The following is a 19,303-nucleotide window of genomic DNA, read 5'->3' as shown; positions in this document are numbered from 1 at the left end:
ATAGGGATGACATCATTTGTGTGGTAATGATTAATAGTGTTTTTAATCCCTATGATTTCAGCAATGTTTCATTAAGAAGCTAGAAAATTTCTCTGTATTTGTTATGTTCTGAAGTGTATCTACTGCTGACCTTTTTTTAACCGCAGTCATAAATGGTCAATGATAAAAGAAAACGTTATCTCAAAGGTGAGGGTGCAGAATTATACTCTCATTTGTTGCTGAAAACCATAGAAGGATCCTGAGCAGATTCAGCCCTTGTTCTGTCAGGTGTACTGACAAAGGAGGCATGGTTTGTAACGCATTTATGACTGGTTCTGGTTAATCTTAAACCTTTGATCCAGTACCCTCTCTTCCCATGCCAGGTTCCTCTCTTTTCCATATGTTTGTATGCATTTGTCTATGATTCATAGGAACTTTACATGTCATCATCTCGCAGGCCATCAGCTCCCATGTGGATGTCAGCATGTGAAGCCGTGCAAAAATCATTGTGGGGCTATAGGACGCCAATGTCATAACATTTTTCAAAAGCCAATGAAATAAAATAAATAAAATAAGAAAGCTGCCAATGGACAGTTCAAGCAGTTCAGTTCAGTATTTCTACACATTTAAAGTTAATGTATTTTAAATGTAATAAATTGCAACATCATCATCATTACAATGTGTAATAATAACTATATAAACATCAATACAATTACATAAGCATATTTTAGTGTATTATAAATACTTGTCAGTATATTTGGCAATAGCTATAGTTCCGTGAAGACCATAAGAGATCTAAAATATGGTCATGCAGAATAAGCCATTAGTATGTGCTTTATAAACACTAATAAAAAGCCATTATGCTAGTAATATGCATGCTAATAAACAATAAGTTAATAGTGAGAATTGATCTCTAAACTAAAGTGTTATAAAGTTTATTAAGTATTTATATTAATAGTATGCTAAAGTGCACTTCTGTTTCACAAGGGTTCCCATGCCAGAAAGCACTTTGTACCTACTTTCTTCCATTCTGAAGGCTGGTGTAAGTCAAAACGGAGCAGCTGAAGTCAAGGGCAGCGTGAGTATGAGGTGGAAATGAGGTAGGAAGCACAGAATCAAACGATGAAAAGCCCAGGGCTGTTTGTTAGAGAGTATTAATCACTTGCTCTGCATATGTGACTTACATCAACTCCTTTTTTTTAACACACAACACTATTAAGTATTAAACAGGACCATCTGTCAAACACAAGGTTATGCTATTCAAGAAAACTCAAAATGCGTTACTATTTCAACTTCGAAGAATAGATAGTATATTTTTCTTGTATGTAAAGCCTTTCAATAGCCCCTACATTTGATCTTTTTTCTATTCCACCCAGCTCTCCCTACGTGTGTTAAAGCACATATAGTCCTACTGTACTCAGAAGTTGGACATGATTGCACTAGCGTCATCTGCAAATACATCTGCTACTAATATTCCATACAGCATTATGCTAATGACATCTCATACTGTAAAGTAAATTATTAATTCTGACTTTCGGCCAATTGGATAGTTGTTTGGAAAAACGATGTTCTGTAGAGCTGAGGTCAAGAAAAATGGATACGAACAGCGTCAACTTTATGTTTTGACTGATGTTTGCAAAGTTAAAACTATTGAGAAAGGTGAGGATTATGCATGTGGGGTTTGGCTGCTTTATTTGCAGCATAACCAAACTAATGAGACTTTTTTTTCTCAAGTTAGGTTGGTCATCTTGGTTAAATATGCCGTGATTCATGATATGAACACTGCTGACCATTTTGTTTGTCTTATTTACAATTATTGTCTGGAATACAGTGAACAAGTCAAAGTGTAAATGATGCCACACAAAATAGGGGGAAAAAATAAAGAAAAAAAAACCAATGGCACACATAATGCTTTTTTTCCTTCTATAGAGCTTAGAGAAGCCATCTTTAGAATTTTTTCTTTGAGCTTCCATTTTTTGTGGTATCTCTATAACTGTTTGAGAGTAATTAGCTGAATTTTCGACTACTTTGACTTCTGCAATGACCAATGTTCAGGAAGGGCTTACCAAATCAGGTTTATTATTGAACACACACACACACACACACACACACACACACACACACACACACACACACACACACACACAAAACTGTGTATGATGTTTGCAAAACAACCAGTAGAGATGACACATTTTCTGAGAGGGTTGAAATTATTAAAGAGTTTACATACTTTGGGGTGACTTTGTATTCTGCTTTAACTTTTAGAAGTCATGTGAAAAAGTTGTCTAATATTGTAAAGTTTAATTTAAATAATTTTGACAGTTGGTGCTGCTAGGTTGTATTTATACTTAGTGATCTTTTCACATACTGAGTGTTGTTTTAGTTGGTCATTTATAAGTGGCACAACTCTAAAGACAATAGAATTATTGTATAAGAAGGCGATAAAAGAGTTAGATACAAACACTTGTTATTTCATTACTGTAACATTAAAAAAAAATCAGTTTGGTTTTGGAAATAAGAAGTATTAAATATTGGATTAAATATTGGAATAGCTTACCGCAGTCAATAAGGCAATGTTCGACTTATACCTTTATAAACTGGCTTATGAAGAATCAGTTGTGTAAACATTTTACTTAGAAATTTTTAATATGTGTTGGGTAGGCTATTACTCTTTTATGTAGTGTTGTATGTGTATGTGAGTTTGTGTGTATGTAAATTAGCAATGTTGCTATAATTCGGCTTGTTTACATTTTGTATTAATACAAATGTTCATTAACATAGGCTACATTGTCCCTATCAAACAAATAAACAATACAATATAAAGTTGGTTTACTTACTGAAGAGTTAAAGAAAGTTATCTTGAGCATTGCATTGTAATGCTCGATGCGGATGTTAAAACAAAGGTCATTTTATTTATTTTTTTCATGTGAAGATCTTTAAAAAAAAAATCTTAAGAACCTTTTGTAGAATAGAAATGTGGTTCATTGAAGAACCTATGTTTTATTTTTAAGAGCGCCACTTAAAAGCAGTTGATAAGTTTTAAAGTTTTTTAATTCTTTCTCGTTGTAAAATTTTTTCTGATTGTGTTGATGTTAATTTGCATATGGTTCTGAATGAGTTGTGTGTGGTGTTGTGCTGGGTGGGTTGTGTGAGGTTCCTCCCCCTGCAGCGCTGTGAGTAGCTCCTCCTCACTCGTCAGCGCTAGTTTTATTTAAAGAGTGAATGAGGAGAGCGCAGTTTTTCTGCTGTGGATACTGTTTGAATCAAATATGTCTCTCACACTGTGACTCTCACCGGTCCCTCGCCGTGGGGTTTTCGTCTGGTGGGTGGACGGGACTTTCAGCACACCGCTCATCATTTCAAAAGTACGTCTTTTCTTATTTTTCTCTTTAATGATGAACTCTTTCACAGTGAGGCGCGGGCCTCTTCACAACCGGCGCGCTACTGCAACAATGTAACATGCAATTTTGGGTTTACGTCTCTAAAGTCAGATGAACTACTTAGCAACTCTTTTATTATTTTTGCGTTGGTTTGTTTTGGTAACAGTAAGTATAGAGGGACCGTCTTCGTATTTGCCACCCACTCTGTAACGACAATATTTTAATTTGACTTGTTGCTCTTTTATGCTCATTAAACTGCATGGAGTTCTTGGGGTAGGTTCCATTGAAATATCAACGTCATCTCTAAAAAATCTCTTCAGAGAAATAACAGGAGAAACATGAGACAGTTGCGGACTTACAGTTTAAGCATTTAGCAGTAAAATTCATAATTTTGTCTAGGAAGAAATGTTTGAGTTCATATTAAAACCTCGGACAGTTTGTGCTCAGTCAAGATATTTAGGAGAAAAATGTACAAAAAGCAGGAGCGAGACTTAAAGGGAAAATTCATCCAAAAATGAAAATCATTATTTACTCACCATAAAGCTGGGCTTCTTTCTTCTGCTGAGCACTTAAGATATTTTGAAGAATGTTTGTAACCAAACAGTTGACTTCTCCAGTATTTTTTATGTTATACTCAGTGGCTACCATTTAACCACATTCTTCAAAATACCTTCTTTTGTGTTCAACAGAAGGTTTGGAACGGCATGAGGGGTGAGTAAATGATGACAGAATTGAGATTTTGGGGTAAATTGTCACTTCAGGGAGAGGTCTATATGAGAAACATTCAAGATATTTCGGAGACCTCCTTTGTGATTTTCACATTTCTTTGGGCACTGACTTCGATGCTTCTCAAATAAATGAAAAGCTGAATCATGCTCGACATACCCTATCATTTACTGCACATTTGTGGTCAGTAAATGCCTATGCCAGAAGAAATCTTATTCAGCTGCCTTCCACTTAAATTGCCTTAGAAAAGCAGCAGCTGGTTTTCACCAATTAATATTTAGAGCCAGCCAGCCAGGGCTTTATCTGTGATATGAAATGGTTGTGGATGTTTAGTCTACTCCACCCGTCCAGTGGATGAATAAATGGAGTGGATGCAGGTGCAGTTTTCTAGTTGTTTATTGGAGCTGCTAATCCAAATCCAGATCCTATACAAATAAAATAACCCCTATCCAGAGTAAGAACCCTGCGTTGATCAGTTTTGATGTTGTGCAGGCCAAAGAAACATCTGCAACTTGTAAAGATAGCAGCTCGATCGCACTGAAAGCCGGTGAAAGGCTCCTCAGTATGAAACTGGTAAAGTGAAGGCTCAGCTTTGGATATTTAGCATTCACATCCTGAAGGTTTTCATCTGGCACTGTGGGTAGATTTCCCAGTACATGCTGAAATTAACAGGTCAGCCACAGGTTTTGTTAAGTGTCTGTTAGGGTTGCAGATGTTAAGTTGTCTGTTGCCAAAATAGCCTTTTTTTTCCAGAATCAAAAATGAAAACCTCCAAATGGAAAAGTTTAAACACAACCCAAGATGCAGTTTTAGTAAAACAAACGTGGACAGCTGATTCAGATAATGTGGCAGATGCATTAGTAATATAAAGATATTGTTTTTTAATTCTGCAGTTACTATAGCCATGTTGTAAAATGCCTTTGCTTCTGAGCTAATGGGTTGAACATTTGGTGTTTTCCTGGTGAATGTGAGAGTGGTGAGGTAAAAGCCAAATGCAATACATAAAACAAACGGTCAGCCCTTGTCCGTGTCATACAGAAGGCGATGCTTTCACTACTCTTTCCCAAGTCTTCACTTCAAAATAACTGAAAAGATCTGAATCTTTCATTCCTACGATAAATTAAGTTGTCCGAACTGTTTAAGCAATGCACCGTCTTATAAACATATTTACTCTGTTATCTCTTCATGGTCTGGCTGGCTCCATTGGGGATTTCACAGAACTAATTTATTGCATCCAGGGCCTTCCTCTTGTTATTGCTCTGTAAGGGCATGCAGTAATGCTGGCACGCTGCAGCTCATTGTCCACAGCCGTTCAGCTCTGCATTCGTAACACAGCCACATTCCAGGCAGCCATGTGACATCATTCAAAGTGAGATTAAGTAGCAAATAGGAGATTTTCAAACACAGGACTCATCAAAGTTCACAATTGTTCCGCGTCATGGGTTGTTTTTGCCAAGCAATTAAAGTTGAATGTCTGTTCAAATGCTCTATACAACTGAAAAATAAAAATGGGTTGCTGCTCTATTCTGACAGGGTCATGGACGGTAGGGAAAAAACAATGCTAAAATGCCAAGGATGGCCTACTTAAACAGTGCCTGCCCAAAAAAATCCTACGGTATTTCAATGCGAATTCATCTGTCGCTAGGTAGAAGCTAGGCAGATGCCAGCACTGACAGTTTGTGTGACGTGCACCCATCCTTGAAAAACAATACAAAATAACCAACTTTCAACAAAATATGTTCCAGTTTACAATAAACACGGGTTCAGTTGCAACAAAGATAAACATGGTTTGTGCTGACCACAATCAGAAGCATGACTCACTGTTGCAGGCTTATAACATTGTGGTACATTGAAAACAACTCTTTTATATACAATTTTTCAGTGAGTTTTTCAGTAAATCAAGTATACATATTTTCAGCACCCTAGTATACGTTTTTTTTTTTTTCATAGAATTCTCATTAATAGTCAAAAAAATAAATAATAATGAAGTAGGGATGCGTGATGTTGGATTTTTTTTGTCGATGTCTGATTTGCTTATATTTTTTTAACTCATTTTGACTGACAGCTGATATATTTCCTTTTGTTTGAAAACAACACAGAGGTCTCTACTGTATTGAGACTATGAAACAAATTATTTTTTAAATTTGGTTTTGTGCAAAAACTTACTTGTCAGAACTAAATTATTAAAGTTATTTTTATAATGACAATACATTGAAAGACTCATCAGTTTATGACACTAATTACTGCTTTTTTTATTCAGAAACACAAGTTAAATAACATCTTAATGTTTTTTGTGTATTTTATATTTTATTTTATTACAAGTAGGCCTGCAGCACACCCTAAAAAAACATAACACTTTACCGGACAGGCATTGGGAGCTTCTGTTTGCTAAATATTTTGGGGTTGTACATACGTGCTTGGCTTATTATAGGCTGTTTGCTGATATATTATCATGTAGTGAATGACTTTGAGGTAGGCTAAATCCCACTCATAACAACAGCCCTCGGTGTTTAAGTCAAGTGTCCTGCAGTTAGGAACAATTTCAGGCAATTTCCTGACTTGACGTCTTATCTGGGCTTTTATGTGACATTTAGAGGTCTCTGAATACTTCAACTTCATTGTATCTACACAGTATATAGTTATAGTGGATCTTAGTAACTGTATCTCAGTATCAAAGAATTTTAGATTTGTTATTTTTTACACGAGCTGGGCAATATGGGCAAACATATAATCATAATTTTAAAAAAAATTCATATCGTACAATGTCAGTATTTATTACGATATTCATTTAGCATTAATAGGGAAGGAAATGTTTTACACATGTTTGTTAGACCTTGAGAATGAATAAAGATAATTTGTTTGTTCACAATTAAACTCCACAGAGCTTCCTTTTAATTTAGGGCCGCCATGAAATCTGTTTTATTTTCCACTAAATTCAGTTTTCTATTTTATTTTATTCCTGGATTCTGTGTTTTATGATTCAATGCAAATGTATCAGAAAAACTCTAAATTAAAACTCTAATTAAACAAATGAATAAAACTTGTATGTAATCTAATATAACAATGTAATCTATCTTTTAAAATTTAATGAAATTAAAAAATAATTTACTACAAAACACTGCATTTTTATTTTATTTTATTTTTTTATCTTCAGTACTGAAGATGCATGATATTCCTTAAAATTATTTCTGCTTTTAGATGAATCCATATTGAGTAAAAATGTCCAGAGCTTATCATCGTTATTGACATAATTTTATCGATATCGCAGCTCAATATAATATAATTTTATCGCAGAGCACTAATTTATTCTATGCCAGTTTTCAAAAGCAATTTGTCCTTTTACTGTACATCAGAATGTTTTTGTTACCTGATTTCCTCATCCATCCATTTTTTAAACCACTTGTCATTGTGGTCGGTGATTTCTACTTGTAATTCTCTTTATAGCAGTTTTTTATTGTGAAACTTCTTTTAACAAAGTAGAGTATAGTTTTATAAAATCGACCCATAACATTCCTTACTAACATAAAAAAGGCTATCTAATGGGGAAAAAATGTCTGTTTGCATTTCATTGCTAATATTAAGTGTATTTTGATCCAGAGCCATCCATGAATTGAACAGATAACTAATTTTAGTTTGTGACATCTCAAAGCCAGCGAGTACTGGCAGGATGTGTGATAAGGGCGAGTTAGATGATATAATTACTGAAAATTGTTGTCATGTGTAGAGAAAATGAGCAACTGAAGTCTAACACATAAATGCGTTTTGAAGGAATTCAGCAATTGTTTACTGTAATTGTTTAAAGTACTTTTAAAAAAGATTGTTGTTCTTGCTTCTCATGAAAACAGCTTGTCATTAAAAACCATGTCTAGAAATATGTATCCATAAAATCAAAAGAAGAGGCAAAGAAACTTTGGTTTTTACATGCCTTTTTTGAATTATGGCATTTGGCATTATGATGTTCCTTTCATGACTTCATTATTTCCTTCCCCATTGTCAGAAAAACAATGGCTCATTGGAAAAACTTACCTATACTTACAATTCACTTCAGTTTCCAGCTGAAGTACCACTAGTGGCAGTAAAAACACCACCAACTTTTAATCGTTTCCACGCAAATTATGGTGAAAGAGGCAAAAAATTGATTAATAAAGACTTTTTTTTTTTCACATGGTTCCTTGCACAGTACTCTGATAACCTCAGAACACTATTAGTGTACAATATAGTGCATGGGGTTCCCAAACATTTTATGTTGTAAAAATGTATATTCAAAATATTTACTTGATATATCCCTTGAGATTTTAGGTTAATATTTTAATAATTTAAGGACTTGCTGAGTTCTCAGATAACAGTTAATGGTCACATGACAAGCAAACAGAAAAAAAAAATAATCTTTTTTTATTTTGTTTTTATTTTATTTAATATTTAATATAATATAATTGGAGTTGTAGTAGTAGTAGTAGTAGTAGTAGTGTTTTAATACAAATCATAAAAAATGAAGACACAAATTATTGTTAATTTTTACTGCATGGTAAAAATTCAATATTTGATAATAATTATAACAATAATTTTATTTCACACTAAAATACTGTTTATGTCTAAAGTTCTTCACTTTCAAGCACTCAATCTTATAACATTTCAAATCCTTGAGCTTTTATTTGACACAATACTGGTAAACTTCTGTCCAAAAATATTGGATGTAAATAACGAGAACATGGTGCTTGCAACACCAAGGTCATTGGTTTCATTCCCAGGCAATGCATAATACACTTACACATAATTCACAGTACTTACAGTAAATGTACTGATTGTTGTACTAAATGTAATTAATGCTTTTTTAATAGTAAAAAAAAGTGTTTTGACGATGTTTTTAATTGCTGTATTAAGTTGTAGTGATGAAAATCAGTTTTCTTTTTGCATGGCAATAATGTTTCGATCTATTTATTTATTTATTGATGTTAGCGTAATAAGTCTTTTGCCACATGAAAGTAATGAGCATTTAGGGGGGAAGTTTGGATCTTTATGCAAATATATATTTTTTGTGGGTGGGTGGGGGTCATCTTGGTGGAGCTTTACACCAAGCATAATGAATTGAATTTTGACAGGCAAGGCTTTGCAACTCATAGAGTCACAAAAGCAAACTAATCATAGCTACAATAACTATGGAGCTGCATCATAAGCGTGGATGCGTCACATTGAATAGTCATTACCTTCTACATCAGTCAAGTTTGTGACTGATCATATATCATTGGTCTGGTTGTTGGCTTTGTCTCACAGATGGTTTCCAGTCAGTCAGTAATGGTACCTTTGGCTGCAGGCGCTGCAGTGTTTGTGTTGGGTGTGGTGCTTCCTTAACCTCTTTTCTGTTTGGCTTTTGTTAGATAACACCTGCGAGTAAAGCAGCGCTGGGCTGCTTGTGCCCTGGAGACACCATCCTAGCCATCAATGGAGAAAGCACAGAGACCATGACACACATGGAGGCTCAGAACCGCATTAAAGCCTGCACAGATCAGCTTGTGTTGGCCATCAGCAGGTATATCTGCCTTACTCTACATACACTCACATGATGCTGTTGGTACAAGAGTTGTCACTGGGGCGGTACCTTTTTAAAAGGGTGCCTTATTAAACCCTGAATGGTACAAGAGTTGTCACTGGGGCGGTACCTTTTTAAAAGGGTGCCTTATTAAACCCTGAATGGTGCATATTAGTAACTTAAAATTTCATATTAGTCCCTAAAGTGTGTATATTAGTACCTACATCTTAGTACCTTTTGAAAGGGTACCACAACAGTGAAAGCTTTTGTACCTTTTTTTTTCTGAGAGTTTGAAAAAATGCTTGTGAACTTCTATAAGTGTTTATTATGTAATACAGGACAGTCAGTAGTACCTAAAGGTGGAATTTCTGCACAGATAGCGATATTATTGTGAACTCTTTGTTGGAGCGAGCCGTCTAGGCCAGACATAACAACACTGGCTCAACTAATCATGTGAGTTTGGTGCAAGGCTGGTCCAAGGCTCTACCTGACCAATGGAATGATTTATAATATGTCACAATTTTTCAATCTCTCAGTTTTAATACACTGTACACAGAGAATAAGAAATCCATTAACAATCCCCATTAACAAACTTCTGTTGTTTTTTTTTTTTTTTTTTTTTTTTTTTTTTTTTTTTTCTGTTTTTTTTTTTTATTAATTAAAATGTAATATGATGATGAAGGGAGTCATGCATACATGCTGATATTGCTTTTTAGCAATGTTAGAAAAGAACTTTTCCATTAAAGGGCAATATTTTCCCACTTGGGTAAGTCTTTTTTTTTTTTTTTTTTTTTTTTTTTTTTTTTTTTTGCCTTGGTAAGGTATATTTTTTTTTTAAAATACCTTGTTTAAATGTATCTGTGTTGTATTTTATGTCAAATACTTAAAGTTAGCCTGTTAATTCAATTAGTCAGAATACTGTAGACTGTTACCGATAGTATTTTATCAACATCAAAAGTCATCTTTAAATGGTGGAACAGATGCTACATTTAACATGGCATGTTTATTCATATAGACTACTTAATGCTGCTCAGAGGTGGCATGCATGTAGTTACAGAACAGTTGCATAATGTAAAGCTTATAAATAATACAATTTAAAATATATATATATATATATATTTTTATAGGGTAGGGCTGTAATTTCATGACAAAATTGTCATTGTTGATTGTTGATATTTATATTGTAAAAATTATTATTAATATTGATTAATAGAATACACAGACAAAAATCATCAATTTAAAAAAAATCTATATGTAATTACAATGCAATCTTTGATAAACCATATCATGTTCTCAGGCATTGTTAGAATTAACATTAAAAAAAGTTACTGGCCAACTGGTCGGGTAACACTGTTTCATATACTTGCTGATGCCAGTTTTTACTCGCATTTGGTGCTTGGCGAATGTTCATTTTAGGCCCTGATCATCATTAATTAAAGCATTTGACATGCGTGGAAGATCGTAATCAGAGGAGTACACCTGAAAAAGGCAAAATAACGAGCATGTTTACATATGCATAAATACACTGATAACTCACAAAAATCAAGCTAATTGAAATAACCAGTTGTCCCAGTTTACATGCAAACCAATAACCCAGCATGCAAGTAAACCGTGTTTATAGTGTGCATTAAATATGCTAAGTACGGAAGCTGGAACGTGTGTAAGGTGCTAAATCAGACCTCACTGGTCCTTGAAACAGTGAGACAGAAACAAACTGTGTGTTGATAGTACTGTTCCATTTCTACGCAACCATAGGAAACTTCATTCTCCCAAAAAGTTTAAGTTGTCAGTATGCCAGGCTAAGCCATTGAAATGACAATATGATAAAAGATAATCCTTTTCACACAAACAGAATTTTCATGTGTGAGTGTGAGATTCACCCGGAGGCATCATATGCTACATCTTGCCATATTTGGTGTGTGTTCTCTGAGCAAGCTGCTCTTGTTATTTGAAAAAAGCCCTGACTCATCTTTTGACATCAAGTGGTACATTCACATAGGAGTAGTAAATTTATTTTAAGGACACTCTGGGTTGTTTATACTCAGTCTTCGAATGGGAACTTTAGAGACTCTCTTAGTTTTTCCTCCACAGCTGATCGCATTTCAAAACCTTCAGCATCAGTAAATCTACACGAGTAGAGTAGCAACAAAATTCTACATTTTGTCAACATCTGATCTCTGCTGTCTTTAGGTGTTTTTAAGGCCTGCATAGATGGGCCCTGTGAAGGTCATGTGACAGCATTGTAAATGCAAAAACATGGCCCCCCGTATCTATTGGTATGTGACCTTTAGCATATAACAATGAGTCATTTGTATTAGACTGTGCTCTTGAAATGAGTTTTGCACTGATTACAGACTGTTTCCCGTGTGTTTGGATGGAAATGCAGTTACTTGGACCACGCCACCCATAATCATATTTAATCATATTCTTCTTGAGACTTTGTATTAAACATATATATTAAAATCAAAAACAACAAATAAAGAGACATTTTATGCAAATTTGTGGAAATGGTTTGTTCACACTATTATGTTTAGATGGAAAAAAAATAAAGCAAATCATATGTTGTTAGTTGCAGTTTCATTTGAGAGATGCATAGATGATAAATTGGAAACAATGCATGACACATTATAAAAAAAGACAGTTCAGGTATAGCCAAAAAATGTGCTGCCTCTTTTAACTTTTATAAACCCATGTAAAAAAAATGTATAAAACAAAAGCGGGTTCTTCCAGTTAAATTGAATGTGCATGTCAGTTTAGATTCAATAACAAAATTTAAGATTCAAGAGAAATTCAATACTGGATTATTCTCAGTAAACTGTTTAATTTGTGCCAAAGGGAAAGTTTTTTATATTTACTTTCAAGAAATCATATTTTTCCCACCAGGGTTACAACTGTCATATATCACCATATGTATGTGCCCCCCATGACATTCAGTTTGCAAGTCAACAAATATTAGTTTTTCAGTGGTTGGTTGTTTAACTACTACCACTAATGCTAAAATGTGGTAATAGCCTTGTCAAGTATCAACAGTTTTTATAATAATTAACCCCTATGTTATTTTAGCCCTGTCACAGCAAGACTGGAATTAATGAGCTTGTACAATAAATTGAATAAATAACTGAGTACACTGTGGTAGTATTACAATTAATGTTGGGGTAACACATTACAAGTAACATGAGCTACGTAATCAGATTACATTTTGTCAGGTTACTAGTAAAGTAACATTACTTTTAAATTTACCAGTAAACTTTTTCAAATAATAAATGGGGAGTAAGTGCAGAAACAGAGACACTTCCTTCAGGATTGGGCTTATTGGGGGAAGTCGTGGCCTAATGGTTAGAGAGTTTGACTCCTAACCCTAAGGTTGTGGGTTCGAGTCTCGGGCCGGCAATACCACGACTGAGGTGCCCTTGAGCAAGGCACCGAACCCCCAACTGCTCCCCGGGCGCCGTAGCATAAATGGCTGCCCACTGCTCCGGGTGTGTGTTCACGGTGTGTGTGTGTGTTCACTGCTGTGTGTGTGTGTGTGCACTTTGGATGGGTTAAATGCAGAGCACAAATTCTGAGTATGGGTCACCATACTTGGCTGTATGTCACGTCACTAACTCACTTAATTTAAATTTTGATGTGAAAGGGCCTTTAGAGTTGCCAGAAATATAACTTTGGGGTTTTTTGTTATAATAATAAATAAGCAAGCCCAGCCCAGGTGACAAAAAGTAACGCAAAAGTAACGTATTGCATTACTTTCTATAAAAAGTAACTAAGTAACTCAATTAGTTACTTTTTTATGCAATATTGTAATGCATTACTTTTAAAAGTAACAGAGAGAACAAAATCGTCACTTCCTGATAAACTGAGTGTGTCATCGCCTTAAAGGGATAGTTGACCAAAAAATGACAGTTCTGCCATCATTAACTCACCCTCAGGTTGTTCCAGACCTGTATGACTTTCTTTCTTCTGCTGAACATAAAAAGAAGATATATTGAAGAAGGTTGGTAACCAAACAGTTGACGGTATCCATTGACTTCCACAGTATTTTTTTGTATCCTGTGGAAGTCAATGGCTGCCATCAACTGTTTGACTACCAACATACTTCAAAACCAGCTTGTTATTGTTACAATGTTGTTAGTAGTGTTGTTGGGGGTTAGTTTTTTTTAGTAGTGATTTTTTATGATTTTGTTTTTCTATATAAATGTGTTATTTTTGTTTTACTTAGTTTCTTTTTATGAAAAGTAATGCATTACGTCACTTTTGCATTACTTTTTGTCACATGAGCTGGGCTGGCTTATTTATTTTTAATAAAAAAATAAATAAAAAAACACCAAAAGTTACTTTTTTGGCAACTGTAAAGGCCCTTTCACCCCAAAAGGGAAATTAATGAGCCTCAGACTGAAGGAAGTGCTTCTGAACCTCACTCACAATTTTTTCGGAACATGGGGATAGGAGAAGTTTCAGTGAATAAATGGGAAAACGAAATAACTTGCATAATTATTTGAAAAAAGTAACTTACATATTTTCATGTAACTTTAACAGTAATGCATTACTTTAGTTGTTACTTGGAAAAAGTAATCCGATTATGTTACTTGTAATGCGTTAACCCTAAAACAGATCAGTAGTATATGTAAATAAAAACTACAGATCATACTTGCGCATTTTTGTCTCCCCGTTCATGAACAGTTGGATTGAGCCTAGTGCATTATGGGTGTTGAAGCTTTCCTACCTTTTAGGCAAATAGGAACAGCTCTTTTTCTCAATTTTCTCTAGTCATGATATTTTTTCTACTGTATTGACAGCCAATTATTTAACAGTCCGGTCTTGCCGGTGGTCATTTACCCCTTTAACACCCCTCATTCTTGTATTTCTGACATTCAGTGATGCCATGTCTGGTTACTGGATGTACAGGATATGTTCCTGCTTGACCTCTGAGTCAGCACTCGACAAAAAAGGTCTACTGTAACATGTCATACAAAGCACCCTGGTGTATCCTTGAGCCACTGTGAAGGCAGAGAACAGCTGTTGGGAGTCTCTCCATATCTCACTAGTCTCCTTCCTCTTTAAGGAAAGTTGCAGTCTGGAAAAGGCGGAGAGTGTGGATGACAAAGATTTGTTTCCACAAGTCATGAAGCTGTCGGAAAGAGCCTGCTGGGCCAGCGACTTAAAGCTCAGTGAGTCATAAGAGCTGGGTCATGGAAGTGCAGGGGAGCGGAGAAAAAAAAAAAAGGAGGAATTAAGGCAAAGCGAAACAGGGCAGGACTTAGTGCTTAGTGGACAATGACGCAGGAATGAAGAATTGTGTGTGGATTTGAAAGCTTAGAGGAGGAAACAAAGAGAGGGAAGAGCTACGTTTGCCATTCCTTGACAGTTGAAAGGGGAATTTCAAAGGAACGGTGGAGACGGGTGATGTAATCGAATTGAAGCACTCGTCAAATACCTTACCTTAGTGTTTGAAATGAAAATATAGTTTAGAAATTCTAACTGGTTTTGCCGTTGGTTAAACAAACAGGAATTCCCGACCAAAGACGCACTGGTGGTTGAGCCAAAAGTTGACATGTTAGGACATTCTGCGTTAAGGAGACTTGTATTGTGTTGTTTTTTTTTTTCCCCCAAGGAACACAAATATTTTATTAATAAGATACTAGAGCAGGAATGGACACTGTCCTGCAGATTTTATCTCCATTCCTAATTATACAGGGCCAGTCCCATGAAGCCGGTATAGGTTTTAGATCAGTTGGGTTTTAGAGTGAAAGTAAAGTCTGTTGTGTGTGCATGAAAACAAACACAAAACAACACAATTGCATGAGAGGACTCTTTGAAAAAGCCCAGAAAAACACACAACTGAGTATTTTGACATAAATAAACCAAAAACAGGGATGAAACCGTGGTAAATATCAGATAAAGCACTGGAATTTATGTCTTCGCGTCGCTAGGCGATGTCCCGGTAAAATCGATTCTGACGCAGATTACAGCCAGTGGACTGATGTATATGTTATTGAATATGTGTTAGAATAACACTTTACGTAAAATACATTCAGGTCAAGTCAAGTCACCTTTATTGGTATAGCGCTTATACAACAATTGTTTTCTGTCAAAGCAGCTTTACAAAGTCAAAGTTTGACAATGATGAAAGAAGACAATAACAGAGTAATTTTTCAGCTGAAGTCAGTTCATTTGTTGATTCAGGTGATGTCATCATCTAGTTCAGCTATCTTCCAATAGTGTCTGTGCAATCAGTCAAGCGTCCACAATTAAGCAAGCCAAAGTGGGCAGTGGCAAGGAACCAAAACTCCATCGGTGACAGAAATGGAGGAAAAAACACCTTAGGAGAAACCAGGCTCAGTCGGGGGGCCAGTTCTCTTCAGGGCAGATGAAACCAGAATGGCGTGGTTTAATTCCAGGCTGCAACACAGGTCAGATTATGCAGAGGACTCATCTAGTTTCCGTGGTCTTGTGCTGATGGTCATCGAGGTGATGAGGTCTTAACAGGAGATCCGTCTCTGGGCCGCATCTAGTTGACCTGGTCTCCGCTGACATTCAGGACTGTAGAGGTAGTCTCTAGGTGCTGATCCACCATCTGGACTGGATACGGACTGGATTTGAATGAATGAATGAATGAAACAGACTAATATTAGCGTAGATGCCATTCTTCTTACGATGTATTCTTACATATAAATACTCATGGGATCACATTGAGAAAAATCCCATTTGTCCCCATGAGGAGGTCAGTCTCCATTTATTTGTCTCATTGTCGTGCTGATAGAAGACAGATTTTGAACAGCCTCCCAGTGCATAATTATGTGCCACAAAATTGCTTGATTATAATGGAGAATGAGTGGAAACAAAATGATACATTGTGTGCATCATTTCTGCCCACTGCATCTGCCTCTCTCATTTTCCTCTCATTCCTCAACAAACAGTACTTCATGTTGTTGATGTACTAAGAGTATGACTGTTTATTTGCCATGTGTCTCACGTGACTTTTGTAGAAATTGCTAAATTTCCCAAAAAATTATGAAGAAATTATAATTTTCAATTTCAACAAATTTGGCAAGACATTACATTTAAATGTGGAAATGTTATGTATAAAAACTAAACTAATATGTGTGTGTGTGTGTGTGTGTGTGTGTGTGTGTGTGTGTGTATTCTATATATATATATATATATATATATATATATATATATATATATCTATATATATATATATATATATATATTCTGTTTTTATTTGGAATTTGGGCACAGGCCCAAAGGTAATCATCACAACCAAATGATCTGCATCAGCGTAAAATAATTTAAAAATAAGGCTAACACCTCTGACTGCATTTAAGTTCAATTCCATTTTAAGTTGTACATTACTTGGCAACCCAAAATATTTGGTTCTTCTTTTGCTGCATCTCATTTTGGAGGCTGAGCTGTAGTTGTTGGCTGCATACGTCATCGAGATGGTCTCATTTAAGAAAAGTAACCGTTAGTTTGCGAAAGTAAGACAAAAAAATAACAGTATTTTACACCTCACGAGGAGTAACACAGTCAATTTTAATATGGTTACCTTTCTTAAATGATGTATACAGCCTACAAATGCGACCTCCGGAGGACGCATCCTCTGCAGCTTTTGTCTTGATTTTTTCCTGCTCTGTTTACACCACGGGAAAATAATATAAAGCTGTCATATAGAGTGGTGTTACGGTCATACCACCAAGCCCTACATACAACAATAAAAAAAACTACAGTACAACAATTTTAAAAGCATCGTTATTCAAGTGGGTATCATATGGAAAACATCCTTTAATCAGTAACAATCCAGATGACCCTAAGTTCCTTTGACATTCATTTCCAAGTCATTGCCTCACCCTGCCACATCCAAGCCAACTCGGAAGGGGGTGCATTCATGCTCCAGTGATGAAGTTTCCATTATGGGAGGGAGGGAGGGACCACAGAGGTTTCTTTGTTGCTCAGATCTGCATATGGCTGTATGCATGTAGGTGTAAGTGGAAAGGGGGCAGAGGAAAACTGCCGTCTTTGTTCGTCCATTTGGTCAAAAGATGCTCAGTATCTCTTTTATTTGACCATTTAACTTGACCATTATGCTGTTTGAGATTTTCATGACAAGCAAGCACATTTATCATTCAGTCAGTCAATAATTTATCAGTTGTAGATAAACAGGCATACTGTTTTCACTCATGTATGCAGCTCTATGGCTTCACTCACTTCACTGCTTTTGATTTTTTAGATCTGGAAAGGTTTGGTCTCCAACTGGAATAGAAGAAAACAAGACAAGTCCATTCAGCGGCACACTGGAGTCTGAGTCACAGGTATAAAGACTGTTGGCATAAATATAATGTACTGTATAATGGGATGCTTTTAAACCCTCACAGCTTAAATTATGTTTTAATTCAAGGCATTTAGCAGATGCTTCTCTGGAGCAGTATAATTCTGTTGGCTTCACATCTGAGCATGTTGTGATCAACAGATGTTTTTTTGACGAGCAGCAGCTGCCTTGACCATTCACAGGAATATAAACAACTATACAATAGTGAAATGAGTCTTCAAATCTTAAAATAAATAAATAAATAACATTACAAAAGCCACGTTCGAAATTTCAGGACCATTTGAAGTCAAATCCATTTATGTTTTGCCTTCTGATCTTCTGTTTTGTATGGAAGCTTGTTTCTGACACAGGCAAAAAAAATAAATAAATCCAAATTCTGACATTTTCCTCACAATACTGAGTTTGTTACAATTTTAATTCTGGTGCGCTCTTTTTTTTTTTTTTTTTCAAAATAGTCTCAGAATTGTGATTTATAAACTCATGATTTGTGATAAAGTCAGAACTGTGAGATAAAAAAGTTGCAAATATATTTTTAATTTTAAAATTAGTGGTGGAAACAAAAAACAGAATTGCACGAGTTATATCTTGCAATTCTGAGGTAATATTCACATTTTTCCTCTGAATTCTGATTGGGGGTGAGGGAAAAAAACGTCTGAATTATTAGATAAAAAGTCGTAATTACGTTGATCATTTTTATGCTATGATGGAAAGTTTGCTTTCTATAGTATTGATAAAGAAAGTCACAACAGTTTCTTTATGGAAACTAACTAATAATGTAACACATGGTACCTTTATGTATGATATAAGTCAATGAAGTGAACACGTTTTTTTTTTAGTTTGACAAGCAAAATGTGAGTGATAGTTTGATAGTGTGATAGTGATAGACTTGTGCCTGTCCCATAGAACTTTTATCCCGGAGATCTTTTGACAGTTTCTTGCCGTCCATAGTTGATTGTTTGCTTCAGTTGCACTACCAAAGACTGAAATGCTCCAGGAAAGCTCTTTTCATTCTGATCTAATCAAAATGAGCGCAGCTGATCACAGATGAAAGTTAAATGGCTTTGTGTGCCCATTGAGAAGGTGATTAGCTACACTAGTTTACAAGTCATTTTTAGGAGAGGGGTGATCCTTTTTCCAACTCAGTGATTTTTTTTTTTTTTTTTTTTGACATTGTGTTATATCTTTTACTTGGATGTTATAAATTGCAACAGGCTGCAAAGCAACAAAATGTCTTTTATTTTAAAGGGGGTGGTGACTTTTCTATACCCACTGTATAACAGTGTAGTCTACAGGTGCTAAATGGGGATGTGCTGTTGGTTAATATTCTGGAAAGCAAAGATGACTTTCGCTGGAATTTAAAGAGAT

The 19,303-nt window shown here is 35.4% G+C and overlaps 1 long non-coding RNA gene across 1 annotated transcript; it reads left to right on the top strand.

Annotated features, from left to right (window-relative positions):
- The first annotated feature begins 3,254 nt into the window (after positions 1-3,254).
- On the top strand, positions 3,255-18,316 carry LOC122134714. The gene is made up of 4 exons (XR_006153065.1): positions 3,255-3,344; positions 9,461-9,612; positions 17,840-17,921; positions 18,008-18,316. It is a non-coding gene; the product is annotated as an uncharacterized LOC122134714 (long non-coding RNA).
- The last annotated feature ends 987 nt before the right edge of the window (positions 18,317-19,303 follow it).

Source organism: Cyprinus carpio, chromosome A21, assembly GCF_018340385.1.
Source record: "Cyprinus carpio isolate SPL01 chromosome A21, ASM1834038v1, whole genome shotgun sequence".
In the NCBI taxonomy this organism is placed as follows: Eukaryota; Metazoa; Chordata; class Actinopteri; order Cypriniformes; family Cyprinidae; genus Cyprinus; species Cyprinus carpio.
This window is presented reverse-complemented; position numbering and strand designations above follow the sequence as displayed.